This window comes from Eriocheir sinensis, unplaced genomic scaffold, assembly GCF_024679095.1.
Source record: "Eriocheir sinensis breed Jianghai 21 unplaced genomic scaffold, ASM2467909v1 Scaffold230, whole genome shotgun sequence".
Classification (NCBI taxonomy): Eukaryota; Metazoa; Arthropoda; class Malacostraca; order Decapoda; family Varunidae; genus Eriocheir; species Eriocheir sinensis.
Window position 1 is genome coordinate 436054 of NW_026111533.1, and position 20347 is coordinate 456400.

Below are 20347 nucleotides of genomic sequence, written 5' to 3' on the forward strand. Positions count from 1 at the left end.
TAACAACGGAGTGTACAGACTCACATGACAAAGTCTAGAGTAGTCAGGTAGGCAAGAGTTCAACACTCTTTCTGAATAGAGTCTAATTTGTTGTACCTTCGAAATCGTGTTGAACTTTTTCTGAATATAGTCTAATTTGTTGTTCTCTAGTTGAAGAATTTTTGCAACCAGAGAGTTGCTGCGAACAGATTCAGATAGAACAGAATATAGTTAAGATACGATTCTGAACTCTGTAGTGTGTGACACATTCAAGATGTATAGTATTGGTGCAGGTCATCTCGACTTATGCAAGATGTAGAGATACATGTCTTGACGATTGTCTGGAATCTGTTAGCACTGTACGACAAGGACGTTACATTTGCATGCGTGCAGAGAGACCCATGCAAATGTCACACACAACTAGAGAGTTGCTGCGAACAGATTCAGATAGAACAGAATATAGTTAAGATACGATTCTGAACTCTGTAGTGTGTGACACGTTCAACTAGAGAGTTTCTGTCACACACAACTAGAATATAGTCTATGAAGAACTTCTGTCAATGAAAGATACACAAGCGAGAGATGCGTTTGTTAGAAGCATCGTATCCATCGTGACCGATTCGATAACAAACACGAACATCCGTTTGATCATAATCTCAGTGTGCTGATGGGTAACCGGTACTTACTGACACACGAAGATGCAGAATATGTCGATCGCGCAGAGCGTTATTTGGACGCTTTCATGTAGGTGTAAATCCAGGCAAGACAAGCATCACACGATGTTAAACTTCTTATTCGGCGTTAAAGACTACCACCAAGAAGAATAACAACAAAAGACAAACATGGAATTCGAGACTCAGGAAGACTCTGCTAGCAAAGTTGAAACAGGGTTGACACAGCAACAGGAACAACAACCGTCCAAGAAAACAAACAGGACGCAACGCAACAAGCAGGCGAAACCCGAAATGGTCCAGTCGGTACCCGCTATTGTGATGGACATTCATCGTGTTGATCATTTAAATCTCAACACAGAATCTTTAGGTGTAAGAGGACTGACCACCAATTCGCCACAAGCACAGAATCTGTAGCTGACTGACCATAACGCACAACGGATGCCGCCAAGAATCTGTAGTTGTAAGAGGACTCACCAAACATCAACAGCAAAAGCACTCGCAGGGAGTGCACACTATGTAATGTACATTTGTTAAATAATGTAATGTACGTTTGTTAAAAATAAAACAATGTAAATTTTGTTTTGTTTTTTTAATGTAAATATTACATAAATATACGTCCTCATAGAAGACAAATATTAAGATCTTTGCAAATCGCTAAACTATAAATCTTATCCTATTGAGTATTGAAGATGGCTGCACATGTCTTACACTATTCGAGGCATATATGTTGGAACCAAACGAAGAAAATGTAATGGCTTACATAAACTTACATACACACGTATACATGGCAGATTGCGACCATAATTTTGGTTGTTTCTTGAGAAAGGTTTGCAATGATATCCAATTCCTTTCCGCTCACCACTATCATTAAACGACATAGTAGACATTTCATAATCTTCTCGAAATCGTTTTTGAGAAAAGACATGATATCAGAAATCGGAATATCCTTCGGTCCTTGACCGTTAGGAGGGTCGACCGCTGCTGCTGCTGCTGCTGCTGCTGCTTCGCCGCTGTTAAATGTATTGTATTAGTACAATGGACATCAATTATGCTTGGTTTAATCCTGTTTTTTATTTTAATCGTTGTCGTACTCTTCGCTCTACTGCACCTAACGCAAAACAGTCAACGCAGACAACAAATCTTTCTTGGAAGAGGAAGTATACACAAAAATCAGAAACCTGCAATTTGACATTACAGGAGAACCTACTGCTGACGATATTAAGAATAGAGTAATAAAAAAAAAAAAGAACGGAAAAAGCGTGTATATCAACGGCGGGATTGACATTTCGAACAACCTGCCTAATAACTCTGAAGATAAGACACAATTGCCTTTTCTCGATGTTCGATTCAGTACTGTGATGATCAATAATTTTATATGGAGTATGTCTGGGCCAGAAATGTCTAGCGAAGTCTACGAAAATTACATTTCAAAAATGCAATGACTCACCAAACATCAACAGCAAAAGCACTCGCAGGGAGTGCACACTATGTAATCTGTAATTTAATTATTTTTTACATTGTCTGGATTTTGCCATTTTGAATTCAACTGTTGATTACGGTAACGTTTATTTTTTTTCCCATTTTCTGGACTCGCCATTTATGGTTTGCAACTCCGTAAAAACAACTTTTATTCGTTTTTCCATTTTCTGGATTGACCGTATTACGGTTTATGATATTCATGGAGGTGAATATAACTTAGTTTTATAGTTCGCATTCAAAATTATAAATTCTTTTGAAAACTTAATGAAAAATTCGTTAAGCACCTCGTCGTCATTTCTCTTCGTTAATCACAACACAGGCGCGCAGGTGATTAGTGCATTAACGTCGATCAATGAAATAACGTTAAACGTCTATTTTTGTATCAAAACAGATTTTCAATTTTCGGTTTGTTTCAAAATTAATCGATTTAAACTTCAAGAATCGATTTCAACATTAGCGGTGCTGCTGCTGCTAACGCTACCGCTGCCGTCGTCATCGCTGCTGAGCCCGCTGCTGCTTCTGTTGACAATGGTACTGCTTTCATCACCGAATCTGCTACTGTTGCACGAAGGCGTCGGTCCATAATGACGTCTTATGCGTTTAATCGGCGGTGGTGTCGCCGAAGACCCGGTCTGAGTCCTCTTGCAAAGTGCTATTGAGATAGAGTCAGGATTAAAATCAGAATCGCTGTTGTCGTCGTCGTCGTCATCTTCCTCGTCGTCGCCGTCTTCATCTTTGTTTTCGCTGTGATACATCGAGAGATGTCAGTTGCATACAACTTGAGATGATCGAACGACAGAGGTTTGGTAAAGAGATCAGAACTCTCTCCTGTGAGCTGTAAGCTGGCGAACCACCCTTCTATCTTTGACGTTTCAGCGGGGGTCAATTCCGTGTTCTTGTCCAAGTGTCTGTCTATTCTTTCTCGCAGTAGAGCGCGAGCTCGTTGATTCATTTCTTGGATCTTCAACGCAAAGCCGCCAGCCTGCACCATGTCAATCTTCCCCAGTAGCACGCTCAGTTTGTCGTAGAATGCAGCGCGCTTTCTCATGAACGACTTTCCGTTGTTGTGATTGAGGAACCACAAAAAACTGTCGGGCATGTTTGTGTTCTTACTCGAGGCGATGAGGCGCTCGTGATCGTGCATCGCCATGGTGTACGACCGGTGAGTCACAGTCACGGGAGAGCATCGCATGCTGAATTTGTTGCACACGTATTGAGTGATGTCTAGTTCGTCTTCGGAGAAAATCGTCTGACAGATAGCGTCGCATTCGTGATCGAACTCGCAACTCTGACCTACCTTCGAACAGTTCTTCTGACCGTACACCCAGTTGTTGAGGGCGTGTGTCGTGCCGACGGCAGTCATATTGATTGGATGGTTGCGCGAACCTATATCCACTCCGCGTCCGGTTCCAAAGCGTCGTCGTCGTTTATCCCATCCCAAAATGCAAAGCCGTGTCTGCGTTGACTGTTTTGCGTTAGGTGCAGTACAGCGAAGAGTACGACAACGATTAAAGTAAAAAAACAGGATTAAACCAAACATAATTTAGTTCTATAGTGTTCTTTATCCTAAGAATCATATTATCATTTTAATTTATAACCGATAGTATCCTTGTGTGACTGATTAAAACAAAAAGGACAATTGAGATTTTTTTTATTGGAGGTTTTTTTTTATTGATCAATACATGGCCAAGAGCATCCTTAAATTCCAGCATAGTGGACAGGGCAATAATCTTGACATCTTTATGACCGCTACCCAGAGACTTCAGTAAAAAGCTGTTTTCGATCAACTGTCCCCTGGCTATGCACAACCCGTTGTCCAGAGCCTCGTGGGTTATTTGATCGACGGCCAAATGTTGAGCCACCGATTTCCTAGCAGCGCCGAGAGAACTCTCCTCGCATGTGATCCCACTCGCTCTCAACCGGTTCCGCAGTTCTTTCTTCATGTACAGATATACGCTCTGAGCCAGCGTCCGCTTTGACACTTCAGAATCTGTTAGTCAGAATCTGTTGGGGTGAATGTGAGGCCTTGTCGTACAGGGCGTCTGATTTTGAAGAGTTCGTCTAGTTGTTTGTGACACATGTAGACACACCACTGTCGATGTTGTTAGCGGAATCAGACGCCCGCCTCGCACATTCACTTGTCGAGACAAGTCGCACATTCACTTATTTAGGAAAGAGCTGGTGTTCACAAAAACAGAGTTGATTTGGTTTGATAAAAAAAATTTACACCCATGGACGACAATCACATTTACAGTTATGAAGTGGCAACAGATCAGACTTAGGAATACATATCTTAACTCTCAACTCTCTATCTTAAACATCTGCGGAGGTAGGTAAGAGTTTAACACTTGAATTCAGTTGACTCACACATTCACTAAGCAATTCGTCTTCTTACACCTAACAGCCACATCTGTTACATCTGAATCTAACACTTGAGTTCAACACTTGAGTTCATAAGAGTTTAACACTTGAGTTCAGTTGACCGTCGAGACAAAGTCACACATTCACTACAGGTATCACAAGAGTTCAGTTGACAGGTACTCGGATGTGTCGTCTTGTTACCCACATCTATTACATCTTACCTCACAGCCACATTTATTACATCTTAACTCTATTCTGACAACACTCCAGGTGTAGCAGTAATAAGAGTACAACTCTTATGTGGTAGCGGACAAGAGTTCTGTTGACAATTGAGACAAAGTCGCACATTCACAAGCAGCAGTCAAGTATGTGCAATTCGTCTTGTTAAACCTCACTTCCTGAGCGGGGTTTGATAATCGTAACCGAAAGGTGCGATTAATCGGTCTATTATAGACGTTAAGAGTGTGTGATGGGTTTGACCTTCTTTCAATATCATGATGACGTCGTACAACGCCATTGAAAAATTCAACAAGTAAAATGCAAAGCATGCCTGGCTAGCTCCGTTTTTACGTTCTTTGAATTTTAGAAAAGGTGAAGTATCGCCGAAAATAGGTCGACGTCTCTTTACTAAGAGAGAGACGTTCTTCTCGCTGCTGTAATTTGAAAAGAAGAGTATGCTCGCAAGTATCCGCTCTGCTGCGTTGACTTTTAACAAGAGCATACAAGTGTTGACACACTCCAAATTTTTGAGAATCCTCACCGTTGATTTGTAAAAGGAAACGTTGCTAGAAAAAGAGAAATAATTATTCTGAACTGCGTCTACGGCTTCGTTGAAATATAGTTCTGTCATCATTTTTTTATCAGAGTTATCATCGCCGATCGATGCCTTCCATGCCTTCATAAACTCTTCGATGTTTTTGACCAAAACTATTATTTTCTTATTTTCATCTTCGTTATGAGGAATCCTCAGACTTTTCTGACTTGTCACTTTGTCTCAGAGAATGCTGCAGATGTTGTGTGAATATGAGACTTTGTGTCAGTGGTAAATGTACTCTGAATACTATACGTGTTGTTGCATGACTTAAACCCTCAAGAGTTGCAGATGGTGGTGAATGCGAGACTTTGTGTCAGCTGTAGACGGATTCTGAATACTATTGTGTGACCTGCGTGATTCTGAATACAAATCTTACTTTGTCTCAGAGTTGGATCAAATGCGTTGCAGATGTTGCTAGTTGTGTGAATGGGAGACTTTATGTCAGCAGTAGACTGAGTGTTTCTAGCATGTGTGAATACTTTTGGGTCACAAGGATTTGAATACACTTGGGTACACATTTATAATTTTTATTTAACACACATAAGAGATACATGTGAGATATAGACATTCGTTACATAATACAATGTTTACGAATCTCTTTCGCCAAAGAGTCAACAACACTGACGACTATCGGCCAGTGAAGTGAAGACGACGAATTAATTAACTTTTTAAACGGTTAATTAAAACGTAATACTCATTTCTCTGACGGATAGTGAAACAGTGTAATTGACCACAAGTTTTACAATTCACAGCTGCTTTAAAAATTGAAACAACTGCGTGTCGTATACATACAAACACTTGGGTTCGTCGATCCCAATCACATCTGGATGACGGACACGAACACAACGAAAATTTCGTAACAGGTTCCCTACAGGCCATACAGCTAAACGATAACGGAAAGACGAAACATGTTTGACTGTTCGCTCTTAACATTGCTCTACAAATTCGAAGAGTCTACTCAACACTTTGTATTTGCCGGACGTGACAGATTGAATTGGCGTAGGGCAGTCTAAACTATCGGTCGCTCTCACATTTGCACTGTGTGTATTTGCACTGTGTGTATTTGCACTGTTTGTATTTACACTGTGTGTATTTGCACTGTGTGTATTTGCACTGTGTGTATATGCACTGTTTGTATTTACACTGTGTGTATTTGCACTGTGTGTGTTTGCAGTACTGTGTGTATTTGCAATGTGTGTATTTGCATCGTGTATTCATTACTTTTAACATTTCACGTCCTAAAGTTTTCGGAATCGCTATCAGTTCTTGGAGATTCATAACTGTAGAAGCAAATATCGTTGATGATAACGGTGACAGATACTTAAAAATTAACTACGGTGTTGACAATGTCATTTCGACTGCAGTTGATACAACCATAACTAGTTCGTTCAAATTAATTGTGATTTATACGGAAGACAACATAGTATGGGATGCATCTAAAACTCACTGTCCCTGTACCTACCAGTCTTTTTTTCTCCAGAATTACCCCAACCACACGTCGTCTTCTGATACGGCGGCGACGTTGCGTAATTTCCCGCAAGCAGCAAATTCAACCTCCCGGTGCAATACCAAGATTAAAAGAGTTACAGATGAGGCCGGCCGTGCAACAGGGACGTAACCCTCGAATTTGCCATTTCCTGTTTTGGCCTGCTCAGTGAAGCGGAAAGGTGTAAAAGTCGCGTGGTGATGTCGGCCAAGGCAAATCCGACCATCTAGGCACCGATATGAAGGTCCAAAATCGAGCAAAATGACTCAGAAAAATGTAGCGAGGATGAGAGCCAACCATTAGCATGTCATACTAAAAAAAATATTAACGTAATTTTAAACAATTTTTCTGTATACCTAAAATTCTATTAATGTCTTAGTATTGTATTAATACTTACCAGAATGCATAAACAAACATAATTTTATCTTTATTACACACTACTGAACATAACAGGACGCCAGCGTGAGTGGTAGGAGTATTAAAGTGACGGTCAGGAGTAAAATTGATTTTTTTCGCTCGAAAAAAATTCATAACAACGTTAGTTTTACAGCAATCTTCATGAAACTTTCACATAATCCTTATTATGTTAGGTACTCTTAAAATAATAAATTAGAAACACTGTTAGAAAAAAAAGTTTTTCCCTACCGAATAGGGTTACATTATTGCATCATTAATCAACCAAAAATCTTCATATTTACCTACAAAACTTACATAACTAAACAGAACTACCAAAGACCTTTTATTTGATGTATAATACTTACATATTTAGACCAATCTTAGGTGCGTTAGCAGCGTTTAAATTTGAGCGCGTTTTACTCGGAACTATGGTTTCAGGGTTACGTCCCTGTTGCACGGGCGGCCTCAGATAACAAAAAAATAATGCTTATTAAAAGAATTGCAGACACGCCAGGATATCTCATCACTAGAAACTTAAAAAATCTGAATGATTTTTTGGATCATTTAAAAAATAATACCAGATTCGTTCAGCGTTGTTATTTGCCAAAATGCAATACGATTTTACATTATTCTATTTGTTTTTTGTATATATTTTTTTATACACATTTACATTATTTAATGTGTATCTTGCATATATATTTTATACAAATTTACGTTATTTTAAGTGTATTTGTTGATATATTTTCATTCAAATTTACATTATTTGATGTGTATTTTGTATATGTATTTCAAAACAAATTTTCCTAGTTTGATGTGTATTTTTAGTATTTCTTTTCATACAAATTTAAATTATTTTTGTGTATTTTTGTATATAGTTTTATACAAATTTAGGTTATTTTATGTACGCATTTACATTATTTAATGTGTTTTGTATATATATTTTTATGCAAATTTACCTTATTTGATGCCAGAATACATCTCCTGTCTCTCTTGTTTTCGTAGAACCTTCGCTGTATGTTGAAGATCTTGAAAAAGTAGTCGGTCTGTTTGATGTGTATCAGATGCGTCCCATCCATGTAGAAGATTCCAAAGTAAAACTGCTGCAGTTTCGTGTCGTCGTTGGGGACAAATTGCCTATTCCAGACATTGTAGAAATGATCGAAAGAGAGTCCTACACCAAGCAGAAAATCGTGATCGATGTTAAACATGTACCTTTCGCTGTGCTCGAAACCCGACACGGCCAATTCGCGTTGCAGGTAACTGACTATGTTGTACACTTTGTTTCTAGTCAGTTGGTCTAACATTTCTTTGAATTCGAAGTAGAATCTTTTGAAAAATATTGAATCTGGTTTTATCGATAATAGTGCATCTTCCTCTTGTTCATTTCGTTCCGATTCAATCAGGAAGACAGTGTGTAACACTGGAACCGCTAGGCACCTTAAACATTTTCACATTTCTCTTGGCGAGAACAATAATTTTATATGGAGTATGTCTGGGCCAGAAATGTCTAGCGAAGTCTACGAAAATTACATGTTAGCGTTCCCCCCAAAAACAGTGAATCAAATCAACAAAGGAGACAAAAAGAATCGGTCGGTCCTGTCTCGAAAGTTTAATACGGTTCGTGGAAATAACAACGAATACCCTGTCAAGACCCGCTCTGCGTTATATGTACACAAACCGCGGGACAATATTTACTTCGTGATCGATACTAAAAACGTTAACGAGAGGGTTGTCGTTATTTCCACAGCATAAATGTCACTAACTTCTTGTAGGTGCTTGGCACTCATGAAGAAATTCGAAGAACTCATCACAGACAGCAGTAGAAAGAGAAAGAGAAAAGTTGAGTTCAGAATCGTATCTTAACTATATTCTGTTCTATCTGAATCTGTTCGCAGCAACTCTCTAGTTGTGTGTGACATTTGCATGGGTCTCTCTGCGCGCATGTAATTGTAAGTTAAGACTTCCTTGTCGTCAACAGATTCCAGACAATCGTCAATGCAACTCTACACAAGACATGTATCTCTACATCTTGCATAAGTCGAGGCGCTTAGTGCGTCGCCTCTTCTTCCCGGTGGCACTGTCTTACCCTCGGTCTTCCGACGGCGCCCTTTTTTGTTGGCTCGTCTAATTGGCAAAGCTGCCATCGTCGATTAACTTTAACCAGATAAATATTTAGAATTCGTCGCAGACGGCAGAGTGATTCCTCGGGTGTTAGAGTGATTCTTCGGGTGTTTGGCTCTCTTGCTTTTTCCTAATTTATTTGTAGGTCTTCAACAATACCGGCTGGTCACATTACTTTTTATTCCGTCTTGTGTGCAGAACAGGTGTGTAAATGTGCGTGTTTTGGATTTACAAAGTCGACTTTAAAAACAAAAAGAGGAGGAGAATGGTAGGATTCTTTACGAAATATTACCAGATTAAAGATGTAGCTGAACATGACGGTATCCGTACAAGGCGTATCTATCGAGTCACCTCAAATTATATCCAAAATAAATTCGGATCGATCTAAGTTAGACCCCTTTTTAAACTAAATTACAGTTGATAAAAATACGGTCTTCGGCGTAACGCTATTTAAGATCATCAAAAATATTAACTTGGACACCGCGTTGTGAACCACCAATAAAAATAGTCTAGGCGTGAGTCCAAATTAAGTTCGACTCAAATTAAGTTCGGTCTACATTACAGACGAAGTCACGCATTCACATTTACAGACGAAGTCACGCATTCACCAACGTCTCAGAATTGGTCTACATTGCAGACAAAGTCACGCATTCACCAACGTCTCAGAATTGGTCTACATTGCAGACAAAGTCACGCATTCACCAACGTCTCAGAATTGGTCAGGAACGTCGACTCACATGACAAAGCTAACGTGACGTATCCAACACCAACAGATTATGAATAGGAGATCATAATCTCAGTGTGCAGTGTCACATAATCTCCTCAATATATAAATTCACTTGTCGTTGTCGTTTACTCAGCCACATCTATTACATCTTAACTCTAGAGGTAGGAAAGAGTATTACATCTTAACTCTATTTTGGGATCTTGATATTTTGAGATGAAGTAAGAGATAGCACGAGGTGAACGCTAGCTCGAGTGGGGTCCAACATCTGACGATTTCGTTTCAAGAAAACAGCTAGGAAGAGAAGCAGATCGGTGTCGTTGTGAATTTCAAAAGACACTTGATGACTGTTGAACAGGTTGAAGCAATCGAATCCCGATTTGTCAAAACAAGTAAAGAAAGAGTCGGTGTCTGTTCTTACGGTCATGCCGACTGTTGTGGCTGTGGATTTAATATTGGCAACGGCTCTGTAGAACTGTTCGAAATTACCGTTGTTGACCAGTCTGGTAAAACATCTCTTCCATTCTTCTGTACAACGGCGATGATACCGTTCCAAGACATCTGAAGGACGGATAAAAAGACTGTCGATTTTGATAATGTGTTCGTAAAATTTATTATTCTTGAACAACAAAATATTTTCGTTGATGTTGATTTGATCCATCTTGGAATTGACTGTGCGGTAGTCGGTCATGACCGAATCTCGAATCTCGGTGACTACTCCAAGGCAATTCAATTCTTTCGCTGTTATTTCCACGAACCGTATTAAACTTTCGAGACAGGACCGACCGATTCTTTTTGTCTCCTTTGTTGATTTGATTCACTGTTTTTTGGGGAACGCTAACATGTAATTTTTGTAGACTTCGCTAGACATTTCTGACCCAGACATACTCCATATAAAATTATTGTTCATCACAGTACTGAATCGAACATCGAGAAAAGGCAATTGTGTCTTATCTTCAGAGTTATTAGGCAGGTTGTTCGAAATGTCAATCCCGCCGTTGATATACACGCTTTTTCCGTTGTTTTTTTATTTTTATTACTCTATTCCTAATATCGTCAGCAGTAGGTTCTCCAGTAATGTCAAATTGCAGATTTCTGAATTTTGTGTATACTTCCGCTTCCAAGAAAGATCAACACATGCGTCAAGCAGTCAAGTGCTCAGATGTGCAATTCGCCTTCCTGTTACAATTTATCATCTCAAATCAAATCTTAACTCTATTCTGAATCCATGAGTTCAGTTGACCGTCAAAACAAAGTCACACATTCACTAGCAGGGGTCAGGTGCTCGGATGTGCAATTGTTACACCTCACAGCCGCTCGGATGTGCAATTGTTACACCTCACAGCCACACTCTCAGCCACATTTATTACATCTTAACTCTAGAGGTAGGAAAGAGTATTACATCTTAACTCTATTTTGGGATCCAACATTGATCTCGACATCAATTGTGCAGTTATCGACATGTAGCAGCAGTCAGTTGCTCGGATGGGCACGACATCTTTTTGCAAACGAACAGATGAGACAAAGTCACACATTCACTAGCAGCAGTCAGGTACTCTGATGTGCAATTCGTCTTGTTACACCCATAACATCTGAACTCTAGCAATTCGTCTTGTTAGTTGTCGACATGTCACGACATCGTCTTCTTACACCTCACAGTCTACTACATCTTCACATCTACTACATCTTAACTCTAAGTAAATGTGTGACTTTGTTTAAACAGTCAACTGAAATTCTACTATATGTACATAACCCGAGATTCATGTACATAACCCGAAATGAATCTTATCTTCTCACTTGGTTGCATTGCTTACACCTCTCATTGCAGTGATTATGTGTAATAAATAAAAATAAGAATTTACAAAATGTTTTAGTTTACTCACATCATGTCGTGTCATGGTGGCATCTTAGGTCTTCGGCTGGATGCGAACGTCTGACTTTGTACAACGGAGTGATTCGGAGACTTTGTTCTACACGTCGACAGATTCCGTCATGAGATTTGTTCTACAGAGTCTGAGAGTTTGTTCCACTGATGTCTGTCATTTGATTGTCTAACTTAGTATGACGGAGAGTGAATGTGAGACTTTGTTCTACATGTTTACAGATTCCTAAACCGTGTGAATGTGCCGTCATGTGGCATATTAAGCCTTCGGCGAACGTCTGACTCTGTATGACGGAGTGAATGTGAGACTTTGTTCAACATGTCGACAGATTGTGGCATCAGAATTAGTTTTAGAGTTCACCATGGCATTGACGAAGAGTTTGACAGGGAGCATGATAGGAGAGTACCATTCGTATTTGCGTCCAGCTGCTATCCGGTTCGTTCAATTGCTTTTCGTTTTTCACCACGGTCTCGTATATGATCTGTTTGTTTTTGTTGGATATTTCGATATGAGTCTTAATGTTCTGGATGAAGTTCTTTCTCGTGTTTTCTCTTTCAACTCTAGTCTTTGTCACCTCTGCATTGTCGTTTCGGATCTCATTGCGTTTGGAAGGCTTACTAGCTATGTACTTTCTGAAGAACCCGCTGGTCGATTCGACGTCCCACGTTTCGATCAACGTGACGTTACCTTTCTCTGGGAAGACTCATGAAGTACGGGATCGACTCGGTCTCTTGCATTCTAAAGAACGTCATATCGGTTCATAACGTAATGCATTCTTTTGTCGTATCTTTGCTCGAAGTGATAAAATCTAAATTCAAATCAGCGGCCGTCGGTAAAAAGGGAATCATGTTCTACCAACGAATCATTTCGATTTTAGCCTCGCTGAAAGAATTGGTCCTGTGCTCCTGCGAGAAAATTGAATGGCTCTCTACCAGGTGCAGTCGCTCGTCGGTCCGTACGTGTGAAACCTACTTGACCGTCATTTCAAATTCGTTGGAACGATGCGTTTACTGTAACAGGGCGGGACAGGGAACGTCACCCATTATCGGCAGATACAAGAATCAGTTGAACAAGCGCTACAGAGTCAAGTTCAAAAATTTGATTAACGAGATATTGAAGAAGAGGTTAAATGACAACAATGTAAAAGACCGTTTCGTCACGCGATGCAAGAACACCAAAAGAAAATCCGTTGCGAAATCGAGTCGAGTCGCACAGAGAGAAACCGAGAACGACGAAGAGAGTCCGGCGTGGAACAGACGCCTGCAAATCTAGCCAAAGTTAGATTTTATTACTTGGGTAATATTCCTTTTATATATTGGTTCAACAATACTTTTGGCAATATTAATGATTCAACATTTATTACTTCTATTTTTCAACATTTACTACTTCTATTATTACTCTTACAGGTGTGGGTGACAACGTGAGGTGCTATCATTGTGGTCTTTCGCTGAGAAACTGGCGTAAAGGCGATCCATTAACAGAGCACATATACCATAATCCAGATTGTTACTTCATGCAGTTCACCAATGATCCTCTCTTCATCGAACAGGTTAGTATTGAACAATTTCGTTCAATACACGCGTGTCAAACAACATATGTTAACCGCGCTCGTTATTTATTTTAATTTGTTAATTCCAGGTGTTGTACAAGAAGAGGATGGAGGAACCCGTTATCGAAAGGAAAGAGTTCGACTGGAGTACAGTGAAGCAACTCGTAAAACTAGACATTCCGATGAGAGTGTTGCGCATTACAAGTGATCTCGATCGCATCTGACATTTCGTAATCTCCGTTACCGTCCCCTCTGTTTGTTCTCAAAAACATTAACCAATTCTGATTGGAAATTTTGTATTTGTCCAACAAGTGTTTCTTAATTATGTTGTTGTTGTTAAGATGAGGATTAATGGCGTTGAGAAGTTGTTTAATTTTTATATTGTTATATTTTAGTTTCAGGTTTTAATATCGACTCAACCTATCTTTTTCCACCAAAGAATCGTATATTTGCTTCAGCACGTTGTATGATCTTATAATGTTAATTTTGGTTTCATCTGAATCGAATGCAGATTGCAGCTGTGTAAATTTAGATTAGTTTAGAAAAAAATTAAATGTATGTGATTTTGATTTTTTACGCAGTCTTCTGTTAACGTAACCCATGAAACAAAGATGACTAACCCATGAAACAAAGATGACTAACCCATGAAACAAAGATGACTATGTTAAACGGATTTATATACAAATGATGAATATACAATTATTTAAAATACTGAATTTAATATATCCTACCCTTCAAGTGACATTTATGACATCCTACCCTTCCCAGCGCGCTGACATGAGTGAATGTGGTCAATCGAATTTTGGAAGGGGTCAGACAAAGTTGAACAGAGACACGCCAACACGGTAACAAAGTCGGATATTCATTCACGTAAAGTTGAGATAACATTTTATAATTAACAAGTCATACAAATGAGACGTAAGAACAAGTCATACTCTTTTATCGCCTCCAAGGTGGACCGGATCGATGGATTCCCGGTTGCTGTTCCCTGCCATCGCTCTGCTCAAATTTTCTAAAGTTGACTTTTGGTAATGGTCGGTGTTCAGAAACACGTTCATCGTTAGAAACCAGTCGTCTCAACCCTGACAGGACTGACGACAGTGGAAATCAGGAATCAGCAGACATGCTGCGTTGCATCTGCAACGTACTCGGTCTAGACTTCACAATCTTCGAACAGTCACGTTAGCTTTGTCATGTGAGTCGATGTTCCAATCTGTACACTCTGCTGTTAGGGAAGAACAAAGTCATGTGAGTCCAACATTTGTTACACCCATGTCAATGTGACGTTCGTCACGTGTTCCAGAATGACCAAAGTCTGCTATGCACACTTCCAGAATGACCAAAGTCTGCATTTATTATACACACTTCCAGAATGACCAAAGTCTGCAAAGTATGCATTTGTTACCACCAAAGTCTGTAATTTTTTACATGTGATGTACGTCCAAATATATTTGTGTTACGTGTTCCCAAATGACAAGGTCTGCATTTGTCGTGGTCACACACACACACACACACACACACACAAACACACTTGGATCAATCTATGATTAAGCAACACGGTACCTGCTCACGTTGTCTAGTACAAACATAAGTGTCATAGCCGTTCGCTCAGTTGTTTAGGTGATGACGTATCGATTCATTTCTTGATGACACGTGGGTTCCGAGAGGTACTCCCCTGCCGCTGCCTACTCGCACCGGGAACACATTTCTCTATTCTAACGCATTTCTCCAAGTCTTTACTCTCACCTCACTCAATGTCAGATACATTCTCTTTGGTGGAAGGGAAGAGAGAAGATTCTGATTTGAACTTACCTCTTCTGCAAGTGCTCAAGCACATCCACCACTCTAAGAAACCATCTTTCTGCAACTATTTATCCTTGTTTGTTCACCTTGTGTTCGGCTCTGTCATCTATCTCTTCCTCATCGTGACGTACACTGAAACGTTGGTGAAGGACCTATCTTCAGGACGAGGCGATGGATTGTTTTAGGAAAATGTCCTTGCAGCACTTCGGACACGTGGACACGGATCGGGCGCACGACATGCAACAACACCCGTGAGTGCAAGGTTGGAAGATCACGTTCACTGGGTTAGTGGCACACAAGATGCACACGGCCACCTCTGACATCAGATTCATTTTTTTCTTTATTTTTTTTTCGGGGAGCGACTACCTTGTTACTCTCTGTCAGCATCGTGTATAGAACAGCTTTCGCTTCTTGCATGCTAGCAAAGCATCTCTTCTCGGTGAGGAAATGATGTTTAACAGCCGCTCGAATATCGTCGAACCTTGCATCGCCGTTCTGATAGATCTCCGTGACGAAATCACAATTCATGTACTGGTTGATTGCATCTTCTAAGTCTTGCTCAGACACTGATGACACCCACGAAGACGCGCGACGACAATTTGGAGATGCCTCTAGGTGACGTAGAAGGGGATCATCGTCTGTTTTCCAATTCCTCAAATAGACGCTGAGGAAACGATCCGATTCGTGTATGCGCACGTAGTGCGACGGATCAGATTTTAACACGCAGTGCGTTTCCAATCGAGTGTGTTCCTCAGATCGCTAGGGAATGATGATATCTATTTGTTTGGTCTTCACAGCGTCGATCAGGCTGTTGTAATTTCCGTCGGGTATGAAGTACTTTACTGATACATTCTTTTGAAACAAAGTGTTCTCGTAATCCTTCAGCATTCTCTGAGACAAAGTGACAAGTCAGAAAAGTCTGAGGGAATAAGCATGCAACACTCGTATAGTATTCAGAATCTGCAGAAACTGCTGACATAAAGTCTCGCATTCACACAACTAGCAACATCTGCAACGCATTTGATCCAACTCTGAGACAAAGTAAGATTTGTATTCAGAATCACGCAGAATTTGACAGAGATCTTGACACGTAGAGTTCTTTGACACCGACACCCTAAGGTTTTCAGAATCAGAAGACTGCACATCTTAACTCTCTTTTTGAGTTTACAATAGTATCCTGCTCGTTCTCGAAAGTCAAAAAGAGTTGGTCGAGAAGACTCTCGATGCGTTTGCGTTTGTAGACGACGACAACAACAACAACAACAACGATTACGACAGATCCAATAAAGTTTTTGAAAGTTCGGATTATAGCAACCCTCTGGACATCACGACACGCGAAAACAAACATCGGGTCGTCGCTGCAGTCTGCATTCGATTCAGATGAAACCAAAATTAACATTATAAGATCATACAACGTGCTGAAGCAAATATACGATTCTTTGGTAGAAAAAGATAGGTTGAGTCGATATTACAACCTGAAAATAAAATATAACAATATAAAAATTATACAACTTCTCAACGCCATTAATACTCAACAACAACAGAATTAAGAAACACTTGTTGGACAAATACAAAATTTCCAATCAGAATTGGTTAATGTTTTTGAGAACAAACAGAGGGGACGGTAAATGGTGCTACAAAATAAAGACAATTTGATTACATGGGTGTTTGATCGTCCCTTGATTCACAAATTTGTGTTTTACCCCCTTACATCCCAACACAGTCACATCCGAACAAAACTTCGTGTATTCCGTTCTTGCCTAACACAGGGAGTACTCTGTTGGATGGCAGTATGTCACAGCGGAACACATTCGAGGAAATGACAACATTCTTATTAACGAAACTGAAAATGTGGTTTTTAGTGCTGCCAGAAAAATATAATTTGAACGAGGACGAGTTCGATCCCGAACAGTTCGATGTCGATCAGTTCGATGTCGATCAGAAAAGGGAAGATCACCACCAGTAGTTTGTCACATACACACAAGTGAAATAAGAAAGTTTGTCAAGTGAAATAAGAAAGATAGATATCTCTTGAGTAAATTAATATGTCACAAACGAATGTTTGCGAAACATCGTCTCGGATGTCAACGACGATACTATATTTGATTTGACCGCCCATGTTAAACAATTAATCGATTCACAATCCGTCTAACGCCGACGCAGTCACATATTAACCAACTGTAACATCTGCAACCTTTGGTATGTAAGTTGAACTCTTGCCTACCTAACAGCGAAATGTAGAGATTGGAACGTCGACTCACATGACAAAGTCAAACGTGACGATGACAACTTTGGAGGTATTGCTCTCGAGCGAGACTTTCACGCTCACATTGACGATGTTCTTCTTAGGATTGGCAGCCACGTACACACTGTCGACCATAATTTTGGTTATTTCTTGAGAAAGGTTTGCAATGATATCCAATTCCTTTCCGCTCACCACTATCATTAAACGACCACCAAGAAGAATAACAACAAAAGACAAACATGGAATTCGAGACTCAGGAAGACTCTGCTAGCAAAGTTGAAACAGGGTTGACACAGCAACAGGAACAACAACCGTCCAAGAAAACAAACAGGACGCAACGCAACAAGCAGGCGAAACCCGAAATGGTCCAGTCGGTACCCACTATTGTGATGGACATAACATTCACAATTGACTTTACAATAGTAACCCCTTCAAACATTGAGTTCAGAATCGGTAGCGTTATTCGACAAAGTCTCACAACGGGTAAAGTTCATGATCGGTTGTAGTACCCCCCTGAAAACTCAAAATTGACTTTACAAAAGTAACCCCTTCAAACATTGAGTTCAGAATCTGTTGATCAGAATTTGTTGGGGTGAATGTGAGACCTTGTCGTACAGGTCGTCTGATTTTGAGTTCAGAATCGGTAGCGTTATTCGACAAAGTCTCACATGTAATAGTTCATAATCGGTTGATATCTTGGCCAAAAGCGTACATTGGTGCAGGAGGTGGGAAAGCTTTACCTTTTCAGAGACACATCAAGAAATAGTTTTTGTTCCCAAAACACTCGTTGCCGAAGGACAACAATGCACTTGTTGCCGAATGAGTGCACCGTGTAATGAAATAAAAAAAAAATTAAGAAAGCAAAATGGTTTTTATTCACACCAAATCTGTAAAACTACACGTCAAGAACATTTACCTGACAATCCATTACATACACTATTCACACCCAATTGTTTTTATTCCCAATGACAATGCATTGACTATACATACCACTACTCTTTACTGATGATGCATTAAGCTATGAACTTGTAAGTATAAGTAACTGGTTGGGAACAAATTGGACAGATCGGTACAGATGTGCAACTGTAGGGGTACAATGCGCATTCCACCAGCAAGCTACGAAGTTGTTGAATACGCAAGTTGTGTACTCACCGCGAACAGCATCTGCTTCGGTCGTCTACGTCGCGATGGTTGTCGCTGCACTTGTTCAAATTTCCAAACTTATTTCTTCACTTTGTTCAAATTTCAATTGTCCGTTATTTTAGTATCACCCAAGTAATAATGTTCACGTGCTGATGTTTGGTGAGTCCTCTCAACTATTAAAAGATATTCCTCATAACGAAGATGAAAATAAGAAAATAATAGTTTTGGTCAAAAACATCGAAGAGTTTATGAAGGCATGGAAGGCATCGATCGGCGATGATAACTCTGATAAAAAAACGATGACAGAACTATATTTCAACGAAGCCGTAGACGCGGTTCAGAATATTTATTTCTCTTTTTCTAGCAACGTTTCCTTTTACAAATAACGAAAGAGAAGCGCGGATTATTCGTGGCGCTGGTCAATTTCTTGCCGGGTGTAGGCGTACGTGATCGCCGACTATGAAGTCTCAGACGTTCGTGTTCGTTATGCACGACAGCGTCTGATTCCGCTAACATCGTCGGCAGTGTGTTGGATGCATGTGAGGCACATATACTCATACTCACACACGTCCAGTTGCATTACACAAGTTGCTGGTCGTCTCATCGCTGCACTTTTTAAAATTATTTTCAAAAACTTCAAAATAAAATCACTTGTCTCGGTACCGATAATTTATTTACTCCAAACCCACTTTTAGAGCACTGTAAAATTACAGAGTTAAGGTACATCAAATTAGAATATGTAGTGGTCATCACGTATACAAACCTTGTTTTGTCTGACTCTGTCAAGCAGGGTGAATGTGGGAGTCGTCAACAAATTAGGTGTGTATTTCAAAATCTGAAGAATATGTTGTTGTTGTCCAAAGCGGGTGAACTCTTGCGAACTGTAACAAGTTTAAGAATAGAGAGTTAAGATGTTCACCAGTCTTAGAGTTATGATACCTCAAACTTGGATGGTGTCTCTACATTTGGTTCATGATAGGTTTATAGACACGACTAATAGTGGAATGAGATTTATGTGGTGTTATTTTCAACTTCTCTATGTCGACTTGCTTCTTTTTTATTTCCTCGAGTCGATTTTCCAAAGCGTTAAAATTGTTAGTCATCTGATCAACAATGTACGTTCTGAAATCTATACTGAATGTCCGTGCCTGTTCATACAATTTACTTTGCATTTCTAACACACACGTTTGGATAAACAAATCTCCGATATCGATGAGTGACTGCAACGCGACATCGAACCATAACTCTCTAAGACTGGTGAACATCTTAACTCTCTATTCTTAAACTTGTTACAGTTCGCAAGAGTTCACCCGCTTTGGACAACAACAACATATTCTTCAGATTTTGAAATACACACCTAATTTGTTGACGACTCCCACATTCACCCTGCTTGACAGATTCAGACAAAACAAGGTTTGTATACGTGATGACCACTACATATTCTAATTTGATGTACCTTAACTCTGTAATTTTACAGTGCTCTAAAAAGTGGGGTTTGGAGTAAATAAATTATCGGTACCGAGACAAGTGATTTTATTTTGAAGTGTTTGAAAATAATTTTAAAAAGTGCAGCGATGAGACGACCAGCAACTTGTGTAATGCAAGGCATTCATTAAGTCAAGAAGAACTAGTTCGAGAGAATAAAGCAATAACCGCGGAGATCGAGAAAATGAAACACGAAAACGAACTA